This window comes from Dermochelys coriacea, chromosome 5 (genome assembly GCF_009764565.3).
Source record: "Dermochelys coriacea isolate rDerCor1 chromosome 5, rDerCor1.pri.v4, whole genome shotgun sequence".
NCBI classification, from domain to species: Eukaryota; Metazoa; Chordata; order Testudines; family Dermochelyidae; genus Dermochelys; species Dermochelys coriacea.
In genome coordinates this window covers 124,013,144-124,030,721 of record NC_050072.1, presented here as the reverse complement: position 1 = coordinate 124,030,721, position 17,578 = coordinate 124,013,144, and the positions used below count along the sequence as shown (strand labels likewise).

General features: G+C 50.2%; 1 protein-coding gene and 1 long non-coding RNA gene across 3 annotated transcripts in view; both read right to left on the bottom strand.

Annotated features, from left to right (window-relative positions):
* Positions 1 to 6,835, bottom strand: part of RNF20 (ring finger protein 20) — a 43,361-nt gene extending 36,526 nt beyond the window's left edge. The window contains exons 1-2 of the mRNA XM_038402971.2: positions 6,682 to 6,835; positions 6,429 to 6,576 (exon numbers count right to left, since the gene is read on the bottom strand). The gene's annotated coding sequence lies outside the window, so the exon portion shown is untranslated. The remainder of the gene's footprint in view (positions 1 to 6,428; positions 6,577 to 6,681) is intronic.
* Positions 6,836 to 7,077: 242 nt separating this feature from the next.
* Positions 7,078 to 17,578, bottom strand: part of LOC119855970 — a 72,197-nt gene continuing 61,696 nt past the window's right edge. The window contains exons 4-7 of one of the 2 annotated variants that reach the window (XR_006281724.1): positions 14,973 to 15,200; positions 10,110 to 10,163; positions 7,698 to 7,856; positions 7,078 to 7,472 (exon numbers count right to left, since the gene is read on the bottom strand). This is a non-coding gene — a long non-coding RNA (uncharacterized LOC119855970). Of the gene's footprint in view, positions 7,473 to 7,697; positions 7,857 to 10,109; positions 10,164 to 10,834; positions 10,853 to 14,972; positions 15,201 to 17,578 lie in introns of those variants that run through there. The other variant, XR_006281725.1, reaches the window with a different exon arrangement.

Genomic DNA, 17,578 nt, shown 5'->3' with positions numbered 1-17,578 from the left:
CAATGGGCACCGGATCAGGCTCCATGTCATGGAAGTTTTCGGTCTTCATGGTTTTCTCCTTCTCAGTTTTGTATTTCCTTCTTTGATCCTCCCCTTGGTTGCTGGTTGCATTTTGTGTGCACTGTGTGAACTGTGATTGTAAGAGAGACAGTCACAGATCTTTAGACCATTTTATTTTTGTTTTTTTTACTTTGTACAGCTCTGCACATCTTACTCAGCAACGTTCACTGCAAGAGTCATAGTGAGACAAATCAGTCAGACCATTAGAGATCTAGACTAATAGCTCTACGCTATCTGATATTGGGCAGCAAGTGTGTTTCTTAGGCTATGTATACCCTAGGAGCTAGGGGTGTGATTCCCAGCTTACCCAGACATACTTGCACTAACTCTGATCTCAGTTAACATGCTAAAAATACTAGCATAGCCACAGTAGCACGACCAGTGGTGGCATTGTGCTAGCTGCCCTGAGTACAAAACTGCCTGCATCCCATGGGTATGTAGTGTGGGCTCCTAGCACATGTTGCTGCTGCCAATGCTATTGTGGGTACACTACTGTTTTTAGAATGCTAGCTCAGATGAGAGCTAGCGCAAATATGTCTATGGAAGCTGGAGATCACACCCCTAGATCATAGTGTAGAGACCTTAGACTGTTCCTGCACTTATATGGCTTCTGACTTCAGAAAATAATTTAATGTAACATTTTTACGTGCTTGCACGGATATTTCCTGTAGGCAGCAGCTGCACTGAAGAAAGAATTTAGTCAGAAGCACAAATGCAGTAAACAAACTTTTATTAGGGATATGCACATCCTCTAAAAATAACTGCACCACAGCTATCATTCCTCCAAGAACTGTCTATACAGTCAATTAAACAGAACTTTTAAAATAGCTATAATAGTACCATCTGAAAGATGAATTCATTTTTTGAGAGAGTGAGTTTGAGATGATGGTAGGATATCCAAGAGATGTGTGAAAGACATTTGGATATACGAGATTGGACAGAGGGGTGGCAGTGATGGGACAGAAGGTGGATTGAGGGTAAGTATTTTAGACTTGAATGTATGTCCCAGCCCACAGAACATGACTGAAAATGGAATTCAGGCTTCTGCATAGACTGAGGCCTTGTCTACACTGGCAAGTTACTGCGCTGTAAAACAGCTTTCTGTGGTGTAACTCCTGAGGTGTACACACTGCCAAGCCACTTAGTGCGCAGAAACTCCTCAGTTGCAGCGTGGCAAAAAAACCACCTCAACGAGAGTTGTAAACCTTGAAGCGCAGAGGCTCCTGTGCTGTATTGGCAGTATAAACACATTACAGTGCAGAAAGCAATCAATTGGCCTCTGGAAGTGTCCCATAATCTCTCAAGTGGCTGCTTTGCTCATTGTTGTGAACTTGGCTGCCTTGGAGACATGCACCTCCCCTTTCAAAGCTCCGTTTCTGAGACAACATGCTGACACACTCTCTGTCCCCCAAAACACCTGTCTCTCTCCTCCCTTCCATACACACACACACACACACACACACACTCTGTCACACACTCTGCCTGCCCCCCCCCCCACTTCAGTTGAAAAGCAGCTGGCAATGTAGTGGGATGCCTATGGAACAATAGGATTGGGAAACGTGCATCATGTGACACTGTGCCGGCCCCATGAGGCATTGCAAACCCTTCCCAAAGCACCCTGCGGCCAGTTGCACAGTGGGATAGCTACCACAATGCACTGCTCTCTTTGTCATTGCAAGAGCTGCTAATGTGGATATGTTCCACTGTCACAAGGAACACAGTGTGGACACGCAAGAGCGGTTTAATTCCAGCGCTTTAATAAAAGTGGTATAATTTGTTGCACAGAAACTTGCCAGTGTAGACATACCCTATGTTCAACAACTGATAGATAGGCAGGTAGATAGGTACAATATAGAGAGAATGCCCTTCCTTGTATTTGCAGTGTTACTGCAGCTGTGTTTCCACATAGCTGTGTGTTGTGCTTCTTCATTGTTATTTAAGTTCATTGGCAGTTCATCTCACTGCTGTTGTATAGGAACAAACAGAGCAGTCAGGAAATGTTTGCTGAGCCCTGAGCTCCTTTGTAGACAAGAAGGATGCTAGACTTTTAGTCTCTGGGTCTGGATTGAGTAACAGAAAATTGCATTATGAAATTTGGCCTGAATTTATAGTTGTTATGTCCCATCCGAATAAAGCATGAACATATCTTTCTTATTACAAACACAAAATACAAGCGGTAGGTATTGTGATGGTGCAAGGAGAGAGAGAATGCCTTGCTGTCAAATGGGCTATGGAGACACTGCGTTATTACCACGTAGGCTGGCGATTTACTCTTGTGATGGACCATGCACCCCTCCAATGGATGCAGCGGAATAAGGAAAAGAATTCAAGGGCCACCAAGTGGTTCTTATCTCTCCGACAGTTCCAGTTCCACATATGACACAGGGCTGGATGCCACCACAGCAATGCTGTTGGTCTGTCATGAGCACACTGCCTGGTGTCCCAAGTTGCTCAACTCTGTGGTATTGAACAGAAGGGGGAATATGTGATGGGGCAAGGCCAGATGGATATCAAAAAGTAGTCTTATTGGGATCTGGGAAGTGGGCGGGCGAAGCCTGTCCACTGCTAAAGGATCCCCCCAAGCATAAAAGGGGGATCCACAGGACCTAGATGCCCAAAAAATTCCAGGGGACAACTAATAAAAATAACAGGGACAGGAGTGCAGTCAAAGGGTCAAACGAAGGGAACCGGATGGGGAAACCGAGCAGAGAACCCCGGACAGCGCCCACTGCTCCTCAAAGGCGTCAAGGGAGTCAGAGGACGCCGCCCAGAGGAACTCTGCCCGGATACGTGAACGGACCGAGGATCGGAAATAGGCCCTACAGTCACAGGAGACTCCATCGGCCAACCTCCTCACTCTGGTTTTGTAGATGGCCATTTTAGCTAGGGCCAGGAGGAGGTTGACCAGGAGATCCCATGACTTTGTGGGGCCACGGATAGGGAGTGCATAAATGAGAAGGTGAGGGGAGAAGTGCAACCAAAAATGTAATAAAATATTGGTGAGGAGCCGGAATAGGGGCTGCAGCCTGGCACACTCCAGGTAGACATGTGCCAGGGTATCCCTCACGCCGCAAAAGGGGCAGGTGTCTGGGATTGAAGTGAACCGCGCCAAGTACACGCCCGTGCTCACGGCTCCGTGAAGGAGCCACCAACTGACATCCCCGGCGGGCCTTGGGACTAAGATGGAATATAGGCTGGCCCACCGGGGCTCCTCACCCTCCAAAGGTGGCAGGAGGTCCCGCCATTTTGTATCGGGGCGGGACACGAGGGTGCGGGCGTGAAGGGTGTGGAACACGAGCGTGTAGAGATGTTTTCTTGGCGCGGTTTGAAAGCAGACCGGCTGCATCTCGTGCAGCCGGCTTCTAGTGAAGGGGTCGGTTGGGTCAACGGGGCAGGGGTCCAATTAAAAGGTCCGGCGGGCCTGGGGTAACGGGTGGCCGGGGCGTGCCCTCGTGCAGGACCCGGTCGAGATGAACCCGAACAGCGGGCGGCAAAACGGCCTTCACCTCCTGAAGTATGCGTCGGGGAGTACAAGGTCTGGAAAGCCCCATGCGCTGAGCGAAGGTTAGGGGATCCAGCCAGTCTCCCCGGTCATAGTCCAGGAGGTCTCCGACTCTTGTGACCTCTGCCAGGACCAACCTCTGGCGCACCGAGCGGGACTCCGCCACCTGCAAACGGAGCTGGGGGTAGTGTAGCAGGGGCTCCGCGAGGAGATCTGCCCCCTTGGTGGCCGCCACGGACCTGCTCGTTGTAAAGAGTTTCCAGGTCCGGAGGAGGTCCTGGTAGAAGACCGGCAGCCCGGAGAGGTCTCGCGGAAGACCTCTCGGATGGAGATAAAGGAGCTGCCGGTCGTATCGGAGCCCTCGGAAGCGGCGCAGGAAGGCGTGCGCCAGTATGCTCCACGCCGGACTACCTGCACCATAAAGGAGCCTCTGCAGGGTCTGGAGGCGGAAGACATGGACCTGAGTAAGCAGACATTTGAGGCCCTGCCCTCCCTCCTCCACAGGTAGATGGAGAACCCCTGCAGGGACCCAGTGCAGTCCTGACCAAAAGAACTCCAGAATCGATGTCCGCAGGTTGGTCAGGAAAGCCGGGGCCGGGACCAGGGTGTTGAGCCGGTACCAGAGCATGGACAGGACTAGTTGATTAAGCACTAACCTCTCCCTCGAAGGGAGAGGACGGCCGGAGTAGTCCTGTCCATTTCCGGAGCCGCTCTATCACCCCGCCCTCTAAATTCTGCCAGTTCTCCGGCGGAGAGGGATGCGTGGCAGAAAGGTAAATGCCCAGATAGAGCAGCGGATCCGTGCTCCACCGGATGGCTTGAAGCGCGGGTGGGCGGGGGCTCGCCTGCCGCCAGTGCCTACCACCAAGCCAGAGCTCTTGACCCAGTTGACCCGCGCAGAGGAGGCTGCTGAATAGATGGCCTGGCAAGCCTCCACTCGCACCAAGTCGCCCGGGTCCTGGACCATGAGGAGCACGTCATCAGCGTACGCCGACAGGACCAGCCGCAGCTCCGGCTCCCTCAGCACCAACCCTGTCAACCTCCTTCGGAGGAGACAGAGGAAGGGCTCGATCGCCAGAGCGTAGAGCTGGCCTGAGAGGGGGCACCCCTGCCGTACTCCTCGCCCGAAGTTGACCGGTTCGGTCAGGGTCCAGTTGAGCCTTACCAGACACTCTGCGGAAGCGTACAGCAGCCGGAGAAACTTCACAAACCTGGGTCCGAAGCCAAACGCCTGCAGAGTGCTCAGGAGATACCCGTGATCCATCCTGTCGAACGCCTTCTCCTGATCTAAAGACAGGAGGGCGAACGACAGACCATCCCTACACCCAAGTTCCAATAGGTCCCGGACCAGATATAGGTTGTCGAAGATACTGCGGCCCGGGACGGTGTAGGTCTGGTCTGGGTGGACCACGTCCGCCAGCACGGACCCTAGCCTCAGGGAGATGGCTTTTGCCACGATTTTGTAGTCCGTGCTGAGGAGCGAGACGAGACGCCAATTTCGTAAATCGCGGAGGTCCCCCTTCTTTGGCAATAAGGCGAGTATGGCTCGCCTGCACGAAAGAGGGAGGACCCCGCTCTGCAAAGACTCGGCCCAGACGGTGACTAGGTCTGGGCCCAGAACGTCCCAGAACACGCGGTAGAACTCCACGGTCAGCCCGTCCATGCCCGGAGATTTATTGGTGGGCATGCGACGGAGGGCTTCCGAGAACTCGGCCAGAGTGAGAGGCAGCTCTAGCCGCTCTCGGTCGCCCACGCTGACCGTCGGGAGCTCCTCCCACAGCACTCTGCAAGCGTTAGGATCGGTCGGCTCCGGGGAGAATAGGCTTGCGTAGAAGGCTCTCGCCCTCTCACACATCTCCACCGGATCCGTGAGGGGGGTGCCATCCTCTGCCAGTAGGCAGATGATATGTTTCTTAACCCCTCTTTTTTTCCAGGGCGTAGAAGAAGCGGGAGCCGCAATCCATCTCCCGAAGGAGACGGATGCGGGATCGAACAAAGGCACCCCGGGCCCGATGGTCCTCGAGGCTCCGGAGCTCCTCCCGCTTCTCCCGGCACGCTCCGCAGAGGGGTGGATCCTCGGGGCTGGCGGCCAGACGCCTCTCCAGCTCTAAGACCTCCCGTTCCAACTGCTCTATCGCTGCATCCCTCCGTCGGCTGGTGCCCCGGGTGTAGTCACGGCAGAAGAGCCGGGCGCGCACCTTCCTTATGTCCCACCACCGCCGTGCCGAGGGAAAGGTACGCCGCTGCCCTCGCCAGGCCAGCCAGAACTCCCGGAAGGACGCCACGAAGCCCGCATCCTCCAGCAAGCTGTTGTTAAAATGCCAATAGGCCGGCCCCGGCCTCTCCGCGCAGAGGGAGGCTGTCACGGTGGCTATGTGATGGTCCGAAAATGGGGCCGGCCGGATGCTGGAGGAGTGGGCTCGTGTAAGATGAAAGCGTGATAAATAAATGCGGTCCAACCGGGAGTGGCGCGACCGATGGGCCTCCACCCGGACAAAGGTGAACGTGGAAGTGTCATCCGGGTGGTGGTCGCGCCAGACGTCCACCAGGGAGTGGTGTTCGACTATCTCCTGGAGTATGGCCACGGCGGCCGGGCTCTGCTCGGTTCCCGAGCGGTCCCGTTCCTCAAGGGTGATGTTAAAGTCCCCTCCCAGGACCAGGCACTCCTGAGGATCCAAGGTGCCGAGGAAGGCGGATGCCTGCTGATAGAATTGCAGCCGCTCTGGGCTCGCTGCTGGGGCATAGATGTTGACGAGGTTGACTACGAGCCCCTCCATTTGGACCCGGAGGTGCAGCAGGCGACCCGGCACAGCCTCGGCGACCCCCAGCACCTCGGGCCGTAGGTCGGGGGAGAACTAGGCCTCACCTCGCTCCCTCTCATCCTTACGTTCCTGATTGCTGTCTGAGTCTGGTTCTGGTTCTGGCACCACCAAGGCTTTTCGTTCAGACAGAAGGTCTCCAAGACCTTGCTCCAGGTCATAGCGTTTAAGAATGATGCGGATATTTTCATCAAACTGGAAGAAGAGACAAATGAGAAGATACATAACTTCATCACCATCAGAGTAAATGAGACAAGACCACAGAGAGAACAAGACAGCTCGACTGAGCATGCTGCGGACCTGACTCCAATAGCGGTTCACAATCAGCAGAGAGGCATCATCGGTGGCCTGCCGCCGCTCCAGCTTTCATATGCTCACGCAGCTATCTCCTGGAGTACGGCCACGGCGGCCGGGCTCTGCTCGGTTCCCGAGGTCCGTTCCTCAAGGGTGATGTAAAGTCCCTCCCAGGACCAGGCACTCCTGAGGATCCAAGGTGCCGAGGAAGGCGGATGCCTGCTGATAGAATTGCAGCCGCTCTGGGCTCGCTGCTGGGGCATAGATGTTGACGAGGTTGACTACGAGCCCCTCCATTTGGACCCGGAGGTGCAGCAGGCGACCCGGCACAGCCTCGGCGACCCCCAAGCCTCGGGCCGTAGGTCGGGGGAGAACTAGGCCTCACCCGCTCCCTCTCATCTTACGTTCCTGATTGCTGTCTGAGTTGGTTCTGGTTCTGGCACACCAAGGCTTTTCGTTCAGACAGAAGGTCTCCAAGACCTTGCTCCAGGTCATAGCGTTAAGAATGATGCGGATATTTTCATCAAACTGGAAGAAGAGACAAATGAGAAGATACATAACTTCATCACCATCAGAGTAAATGAGACAAGACCACAGAGAGAACAAGACAGCTCGACTGAGCATGCTGCGGACCTGACTCCAATAGCGGTTCACAATCAGCAGAGAGGCATCATCGGTGGCGCCGCCGCTCCAGCTTCTCAATATGCTCACGCAGCTCATACTCAATGGCCTGCCGCTGGTCCAACATCTGCCAGCTTTCGGTTCTTAGTCTGCAGCGTCCGGATGTCCAGCTCCTCCTGTGCAGAGGTGAGAATCACATCGGTGCAGTTAATACAGCACAGGCCTGTTCTACCCCTTTCTATAAAAGGGCCTTTCAGCAAATCTTTGGGTTGGGCGAGGATGAAAACAAAACAACATGGTGGAGGCGAGGAGGTTGGTTGTATTAGTTGCAGGACATGGCTGGGATCAGTTAGTTGGGGGTTCATTAAGGAAGAGGGAGGGGGTGCCATAGATATACATACTGTTGAGGAAACACCTCCTAACTTAATGGTCTCCACTGTGGTTCTGAGTCTTCGACCCCTGCCTTTTCTCTGGGGGCCCAGAGGGGCCAGGCTCTGCCACCGCCCGCTTGTTGCCTATCCCAGACATTGTGGGTAAAGAGTGGAGATTCCCAGCTCTTCCTAAAACACAAAGAACAAGTTTAATAAAAACATCTACCATCTAACCAGTACTATTTTAGGGATTTCTAGCATGCTTATCGCTATGGTATCTGCATGCCTAACACACTCAGGAACACAAAACACAACAGCGGACTCCAGAAAAAGACCCCACGAAGGATTTAGAATAAGGATTTAAAGTAAACATTACAAGAAATTGGCTGGGCTAGTATTATGAATGTCAGAACAATGTATGATGAGATACAATAAAAGATATTACTCCAACAAGTTCAGAACAATCTTTGAACCCTGTTAGGGCCTTAACGAAAGACTCCTATTGCCTTCAATGGTCTTTGGGATCAGGCTCCTGTAGAGAACATTAGAAGTAAATTAAAACTTTGTAAGTGGATATGGTCATCTAACTTTGATATGTACATGCAAAGAAATCTAAGAATACTTTTTAAAATACTTAGAGATCTACTGCTTAAAATGATATACAAGTGCTATGTATTATTCATTTTTTATTTTAACTGTAAGCTTTTTAGGATAGGGGCTTGAGACCACTGTCAAGACCTGAATATTTCTTATAATATAAGCTCTTTGGGCAAGGATTGCATCTTACATGTTTGTACAGTGCTTCGATAAATGGGCTCCTATCTTGAATGACCTACTACAATATAGATATTTAAATGTTAATTTCTCATATACATATGCAAGTTATTGTTTCTCTCCATTTTTATTTTAATGGATCTTAAATAAAAGACTTAAAAATGCACCAATCATAAAAAATACCAACAAACAACAAGAAAGGGGACAGAACTGCTCCATCTGATGGCTTACAAAAGAGATCTCAGATGTGGCAGGGGATTGGTACAGTGATGTTCTCCATCAGGATTCTCACATTCTAATTCAGACCAGAGTCAGGACTAAAGGATTTGGTAACACTCCTCCTTATACCCCATACATCTACCGCACGTTTGGACTCTGTTACAACTGTGCTAAAAGGAAATGCTGTGGTTCAGGGCTGAAGTGCACTGGCAAAGCTCAGCAGCAGATCTTTTCATATCTGCCAACATCTGAAGGCTATAAATAGGAACACTGGAGAGAAAGTTTGAGGCTATTTTTTAATTCCACTGAAACCTACTGCTTTTTAAAGGTTTATTAATCCACTCCTTGACCTATATATTGAGAAAGGAAGGAGTGGAGACTTCCTGCAGCAAACACACCATAACTTGGTTGAAGTAGCCTGTGTAATCACAGTTTCCCTATATCTTACTGTTTTTAAATGAGGCATGTGAATGGGGTACTGGCCATTTAAACCTAGTGCAGGGGTTCTCAAACTGGGCGTCAGGACCCCTCAGGGAGTCATGAGGTTATTACATGGGGGGAGGGGGGTCACAAACTGTCAGCCTCCATCCAAAACCCCGCTTTGCCTCCAGCATTTATAATGGTGTAAAATATATTTCAAAGTGTTTTTACTTTATAGGGGGGCTTGCACTCAGAGGCTTATGCGAAAGGGGTTACCAGTTCAAAAGTTTGAGCACCACTGACCCAGTGCTAGTGAAAAGCATTAGCTTGATGATCCTGAAGACTGAAATCCTCCAGTAAATGAAGAAAGCAGCAGCATGTTTCTCCACACTGTCCAACCTCTAAGCTGATGGGACCACATCCAGATCCAAGAAAGCATTGGTCAGCCTCTGTGCTGGCTCAGTCCTTGGCCTCCCACATCCTATTCCTTTTCTAAAATGACCCTCAGTTGCATTTTTAAGAGAACTGTTAGAGAGCCTATGAGATTACATCAGGAAAGTGGCACCATAACAATCCTTATTAATCAAATTTCTCCCACCATAATCAGATCCAATGCCCACTGAAGTCAGTGGAAGTTATGAGTGCTGGCCACTTGATATAAAGAGAGGTAGAGACCCTACAAGTCCTATTGAATTGAAAGGAGAATCTAGGAGCCAGTTTTTACAGTTTGTCCATCTTATGAAGAATTTTGCCGTGGGTGTTTCAAGAATATCTTTAAAGGGCCACTCTCCATTTTAATTTGGCCCCAAAATAATTTTAAAAATAATCTGCAAAATTCAAGACCACCATTTCTATTACAGGTTTCCCCCCAAAGTGGGATTATAAACAAAACAAAACAAACCATAAACATTTCCTAGAAGTGTTTTTAACCCAAGCTTGCAGCACTGTACTAGTGCAGGAGAACCTGCATGAAACAGACTAGTTCAGGCCAGATCTTCAGATGACGTAAATGGACACAATTCAACTGACCTCTCTGATGCTGAGCCCATTCACAGGAGCTGAAGATGTACCTCTACCTACAAGCTGAACAAAAGGAAAAGGTAAATAAAATGCATAGCATAAACAAATATAGTTTTTAAACTTCTTTCCATTTTAATCATTTACAGTGATATTTCTAATAAAGCTAAGAGATTAGGTTCTAAACCTGCAACCACTTGCTTTGCAAGCATATGTGAGTAAAGTAATTTGGCATGTGCATTAAATCAGTGGTTCTCAACCAGGGCACGTGTATGTACCTCCAAGGGTATGCACAGGTCTTCCAGGGGGTATATCAAGTCATCTAAATATTTGCCTAATTCACAACAGACTACATAAAAAGCATTGACTAAAATTTCAAACGGAAAATGATTTGTTTATACTGCTCTATACACTATACACTGAAACCTAAGTATTATATTTATATTCCAATCAATTTATTTTATAATTATATAGTAAAAATGAGAAAGTAAGAAGTTTTTCAGTGGTAGTGTGCTGTGACACTTTTGTTTTTATGTCTGATTTTGTAAGCGAGTAGTTTTGAAGTGAGGTAAAACTTGGGGGTACGCAAGACAAATCAGACTCCTGAAAGGGGTATGCTAGTCTGGAAAGGTTGAGAGCCACTAGATTAAGTGCTTTGCTCAATCAGAGCTTTATTTTGCAATACGCTCTTTTAACTTGACAGTGACCCTTTCAAGTGTCTTAGGTTTTGAAGTCACCTTCATAAAGCTTGTTACCAGGTCCACACAGTCCTTGAAATGTCCTTATAAAGTGCCTTGACATCTCCAACATCTATAAGTTCAAGTCTCTCCTTCTCCCACTCCCTTCTCTCTCTAAATTTGACTGAAGGAAAATTTTCAGTTCCTTGTGTTTAACAATTTCCCCATTTTTCAGCAGAACATGCTTTTGTTATTGGATGATCGTTTTTTCCACAGAGAGCATTGTTAACAGAAACAACAAGAAACCAGAACCAACAGACTGACAGAAAAAAAACTCTCACAAAATATCTGTGCATGCCCTCCTACCGTCAGGGGTGATATCCCCAACACTACACGTAGATAAGGCACTGACACCCCACAAACCCCACTGATCAAGTCAACCCCCACCCCACTCAGACCAGGACTGGAGCTGATTACTGACCCCCCCCCACATACACCGACAAGGGGCTGACCCCTACACACCCCAATGAACTGATACTCCCCCCCCTCCCCATCCCAAGGTCGAGTTCTCCAAGTCCTCTCCCTGACACTCGCCCCACACACCCTAGCACAGATGCCAAATCCCCTTTCCCCTTACGCTCCCCTTCCCCAACCTCCACCCAGGGGCCAATCCCCCTCCCCCGACACTCCCTCGCACCCCCCGCCCGGGGGCAAATCTCCCGACACTCCCTCCCTCTCCCCCAGCCCGGGGGCCAAATCCCCCTCCCCCCGACACTCCCTCCCTCTCCCCCCAGCCCGGGGGCCAATCCCCCCTCCCCCCGACACTCCCTCCCTCTCCCCCCAGCCCGGGGCCAAATCCCCCCCCCCCCCCAACACTCCCTCGCCCCCCCGCCCGGGGCCAAATCCCCCGACACTTCCCTCTCCCCCCAGTCCAGGGCCAAATCCCCCCTCCCCCCAACACTCCCTCCCCCAGCCCGGGGCCAAATCCCCCCTCCCCCCGACACTCCCTCCCCCCCTCCCCCCCCAGCCGGGGCCAAATCCCCCCTCCCCCCGACACTCCCTCCCCCTCCCCCCAGCCGGGGGCCAACTCCCCCCTCCCCCCGACACTCCCTCCCTCTCCCCCCAGCCCGGGGGCCAAATCCCCCCTCCCCCCGACACTCCCTCGCCCCCCCCGCCCGGGGGCCAAATCCCCCGACACTCCCCCCCTCTCCCCCCAGTCCAGGGGCCAAATCCCCCCTCCCCCCGACACTCCCTCCCTCGCCCCCCCCGCCCGGGGGCCAAATCCCCCGACACCCCCCCTCTCCCCCAGTCCAGGGGCCAAATCCCCCCTCCCCCAACACTCCCTCCCCCTCTCCCCAGCCCGGGGGCCAAATCCCCCCTCCCCCCGACACTCCCTCCCTCTCCCCCAGCCCGGGGGCCAAATCCCCCCCCCCCGACACTCCCTCGCCCCCCCCGCCCGGGGGCCAAATCCCCCCTCCCCCCGACACTCCCTCCCCCTCCCCCCAGCCCGGGGGCCAAATCCCCCCTCCCCCCGACACTCCCTCCCCCTCCCCCCAGCCCGGGGGCCAAATCCCCCTCCCAGGCACTGAGCTCCGAGCTGCTCCCCCAGCCCAGGCACCCGGGACCCAGCTGCTCCCCCAACCCGGCGCTGATCCTCACTCCCCCCACGGCCACTGCGCCTCACCCGGCCTCCCCCCCCCGACCCTGCAGGAAGCGGTCGGTGACAGCCGCTCCGCCAATCCCCGCCAGCTTCTCGCGTAGCGTGTCGCCCTTCGTAAACATGGCGGCCACCTCCCGTTCCGTCCACGGGCTAGGACGCCAGGCTGCCCCTAGTAAACATGGCGGCCACCTCCCGTTCCCGTCCACGGCCTAGGACGCCAGGCTGCCCCTAGTAAACATGGCGGCCACCTCCCGTTCCCGTCCACGGGCTAGGACGCCAGGCTGCCCCTAGTAAACATGGCGGCCACCTCCCGTTCCCGTCCACGGCCTAGGACGCCAGGCTGCCCCTAGTAAACATGGCGGCCACCTCCCGTTCCCGTCCACGGGCTAGGACGCCACGCTGCCCCTAGTAAACATGGCGGCCACCTCCCGTTCCCGTCCACGGCCTAGGACGCCAGGCTGCCCCTAGTAAACATGGCGGCCACCTCCCGTTCCGTCCACGGGCTAGGACGCCACGCTGCCCCTAGTAAACATGGCGGCCACCTCCCGTTCCCGTCCACGGGCTAGGACGCCAGGCTGCCCTTAGTAAACATGGCGGCCATCGCTCTTTGCCCTCCTGCTATAGGCTTTGCAGCCATTCTGCCCATAGTTGCCATGGCTGCCAGCTCTCGCTGGTGTCTAGGAGTGTGAAGTCAGAGTGCCCTTCCCGTAGATGGTTGCTCCAGCCTTGCCTCTGGCCTGGGGGAAGTGGCTGAGCTGAGGGGAGAAAGTAAAAGCAGTGAGCGGGGTAAAGGAGAGGCTCCAGCGCAGGAGAGAAGAATGGGGCGAGGTTTTACCCCGTGGCCCAGATCCTCTAATGCATTTAGACTTCTCATGTCCCTGGAAATCAGTGGAAGCGAGGAGCCTAAGTGTCTTGGAGGATCTTGGTTTATGCTCCTCCTGTTCCATAGCCCTCCGCAGTGCTAGTCCCTACAGCTGTGGTAGCAAAACAGCCAAACCAAGGGGAAGGGAGAGACACACTGGGGGGAGGGGGGATAGAAGAGTTGTAACTACCTGGTTAATTTGATGGCAGCCCATTTCTTCTGCCATTTTTGGGGGGGGGGGGGGGGGAAGAGAGAGAGATTAAATTGCATTGTGCAATATAATTCAGCAGGTAGCAGAGTGCCCTCTGAGTCGCTAGTGAAGCACTGGGCCAGCATGGTGCTAGCAGGCACTGCATACCTAGAGATGCTACCTTTCAGATGAAAACTCAAGCCTGCATAAACAACGGGGAGTCCCTGTGGCACCTTAGAGACTAACAAATTTATTTGGTTTCAGAGTAGCAGCCGTGTTAGTCTGTATTCGCAAAAAGAAAAGGAGGACTTGTGGCACCTTAGAGACGAACAAATTTATTAGAGCATAAGCTTTCGTGAGCTACAGCTCACTTCATCGGATGAATTTATTTGGGGGGCCTAAATAAATTATTAGTCTCTAAGGTGCCACAAGGACTCCTCATTGGTTTTGCTGATGCAGACTAACAGGGCTCCCACTCTGAAACCTGTCAAACCTGAACGTTGACAATTTGTGAAGCAAGTGAGCAGGGACCAGAGGACAGCAGTAGGAAACATAAAATCAGCCTACAATTATTCTGTGACTGGGGCAAGTTAGTTCACCTCTCTGTGCCTTAGTTTCTCACATCCACAGTGATGCATTAATGAACATGACAGGAATGTTGTGAGGATTAATTAATGTCTACGAAGGGAATTGAACGTGAAAATGCTAATATTACTGCAGGTAACTAGACTATAGGATTTGACATAGCTCAATTTTCTATCTGATTTTTAAATCTAGTTCCTCTCTCTTTCAGGCCTATGCCTATTATTTCAGAGGAAGACAAATCTCAATCCGCACAGCACACCTAGCCACTGGCGCTTGAGTTTTGATTTATCCTTTTATTATGCATGTTATTAATGGCCATAACATTATCCAGCCCTTGTTAAAATCCAGCTATAGCTTTTCACTCTGTGATTTCTTGCAATGGCAAATTCCATTAGCTGATCATTGATATATAAAGAAATATTCTTTTTTTTTAAACTGTTTTGCCACTAACTTCATTAAGAACCAAACTTCTTTTTTTCTTATTACAGGATCATATAAGAATGAGGGGGCTGATCAGTTTTTACTGTATCTTTCATAATTGTAAATACTGTATTTCAGTGATGTCCTCTACTTCTTCTTTCAAAGATAACTAATCCTAGTTTTTGCAGTGCCTCATGTCAAAGTCCCATTGATCCCATCTTCATTGACATTCTCTGGACCTTTTCTGTCTGAGTTATATGCCTTTCTTAAAGAGAGACAAACCTTGCACTACAAGAGAGTGTATCATTGTTCAATATAATGTGATTATAATAGTCTAGATTGCATTCAGAGGACAGAGATGCTTTTTTAATTGTTATATAGTAGGCAGATCTCATTAAAAACCATGTTGCACTTTATGTTAGAATAAGGATGTTAACACTTATGTTCTAGAAAAATTCCAATTCATTTAATTATCGTCTACCTCCCAAATCTCATGCTGGTAGTTACATTCTGCCATCCCATGAGGTACTGAGAATCCTCGGCTCCCACTGAAGTAATCACGTAAGCAGATAGCTCATCTGTGCAGGAGACAGAACTTTCTTGGGGGTGGGTTTGAGGCGGTGGCAAGAATATCCATAGGAACAAAGGACCGTCACAAACTTCACCACCTTCCACTCCAGGTGCAAGGTGTTCTTCTTAAACCTGCCTTCTGTATATAAACATAGAGCAGCATGCAGATTAAAATAAATAAATGCACACACACGCAAACACACACCCATAAAAAAGTCCAAAAACAAAACTCTACATTGCACCACAATTCTCCTCCAGGGAGAGAATGAAAGAATGAATCACATGTAACAGATGTTAGTTACATCACTTAAGTCTTAATGCACTTTTGGAAGGTACTCAGATACCACATTGATGAGGCCAGTGTAAGGATCTATATAGAATAGAATAGGTAGCCTCTAAGCTGTGTGGTACAGTTGTACAACATTCCCTAACTGGCAAAATCAGACATTTTCACAGCACTGTCCATGCAGACATTTCTAGCTAGTATTTATTAACACTTCCCTGTTCCCTCTGAAGGAAGGAAGGTGCCAAATAGCACATCAAACCCAACCACCCTGAACTAGGATATAAATATGTATCTGAAATCGACACCTCGGGCCTCTGTCTAATTTAAATAAGATGTCCTAACACTAAAGTTTTGTTCCACCCTAATGAAATTTCCTCATTGGGCAATGACAGTCTGGCATGTCCTAGCGTCCATTTTAAGCTTCATCTATATTAAGGAATTGCTGAAACCCTGTGAAATCAGTAGCACTTTCTCTGTGATTAGTAAGAATGAACTGGAGAGTTTCATCAAGGATTGTGCAATCCATATAGCATGGAAGGAAGTTCTCAAACATCTTAAATCACTTCGGGCTTCATGGACTTTGGTTTACTGTGTGCCTTAGGCTCTTAGAGCTAAATACAAAAATGGATTTAGGTGCCGAACTGGCACACTAGATGCCTAAGTCCAAAATTTAGATCCTCAAAACCCCTATTTAGTTGCCACCTAGCCCTGTACATGTCTAAAGTCTCTAGATGCTTACAGTTCTACCAATTAAGTCCCTTAATCACCTAAAAATCTGCTATTGGGCATACACACAGCCACCTCAGTTCAAACACCTTGATACCCAGCTCACATCAAAGCCCCAGCAGGATCCTCAAATTAGGTAGTGCCCTGCCTATCTTACCTATGGACCCAATCCTGGAGGAGGAGATGCATCCCCTCATAACTTTTAGTTCAGCAGTTAGAGCGCTCACCCAGGAAGTAGGAGACTTGGATTCAATTCTCTCTCTGCCTGCTGTGAAGCGGGGATTTGCATCCACAGCTCTCACCTTTCAGGAGAGTGCCCTGGCAATGGGACTGGGGAAGGGTGTCTCAAAGTCTCTGCCGTTGAAACCATTCCATTTTGTTTAAATAGTCATTGGAACAGGAACACAAACTCCCACATCCCAGGTGAGTGCCCTAACCACTGGGCTAGAGAGTCACTCTCACTCTGTCTCTGGCCCAATGAACATTGAATTAGTGCTACAAAATGAAACAGCTTCAACTGGAGAGATTAAGAGTGCCCTTGACCCCAGAATATCCAATAACCCCACAGTTAGGGTACTTCTGTGAGAGATATAGGTTCCAATCCCTATTTCACATCAGTTGGAAGAGGGAATTGAAACTGTGTCTCTTACATCAAGAGTGTGTGCTCTAGCCACTGAGCTAAAAGCTATAAGGGGGGGCCCCACCTCCTTTTTTTGTGAGCGGTGGCTTAGGCTCCTAATTCTAGGAAAGGGTTCATAAGGACTGTGGATTCTATGAAGTGGCAGGGCACCTAAATGTTAGGGGTTGCAATGCTGAGTCTAAGTCTCCTTTGTGGATCTAGCCCTTAGAAGCAATGGTTTACAGCAATGGGAAGAAGGGAGAATTGTATCTTTGCCAGACCTAAGTGATGACAAAATACATATTTATAAGGGGATCAGAAACATTAACTTCTTCAGCATCCCATTTCCACTGATATCTCCAGCTTGGACACGTTCGTAAAGTTGGAACAGATATGGTACCCTTACACAGCTGGAGTTTCATCTTTTGGGACTCTATGTTACAAACAGCTAAAATGAGTCACCAATGTATACCCTCTATTGCCTGATAAAATAATAATAAGTGGTAACGCAAAGCTACGTGGAAGGAAGATTTAGATGTGGAAAATGTTGAAGAGGAATAGAGATATTTGGTGAATAGTGTGAGGGGACATAAAATCATAGAAATGTTGGGCTGGAATTTCAAGGGGTCATCTAGTTCAGCCCACTGCACTAAGGCAGGACCATGTCTACCCACACCATCCCTGACAGTGTTTGTCCAGCCTGTTCTTAAAAACCTCAACAGTGATGGGAATTCCACAACCTCCCTTAGAAGCCTGTTCCAGAACTTAACTATCCTTATAGTTAGAAAGTTTTTCCTCAATATCTCACCTAAATTTCCCTGGCTGCAGATTAAGCCCATTACTTCTTGTCCTGCCTTTAGAGGACATGGAAAACAATTGATCCCCG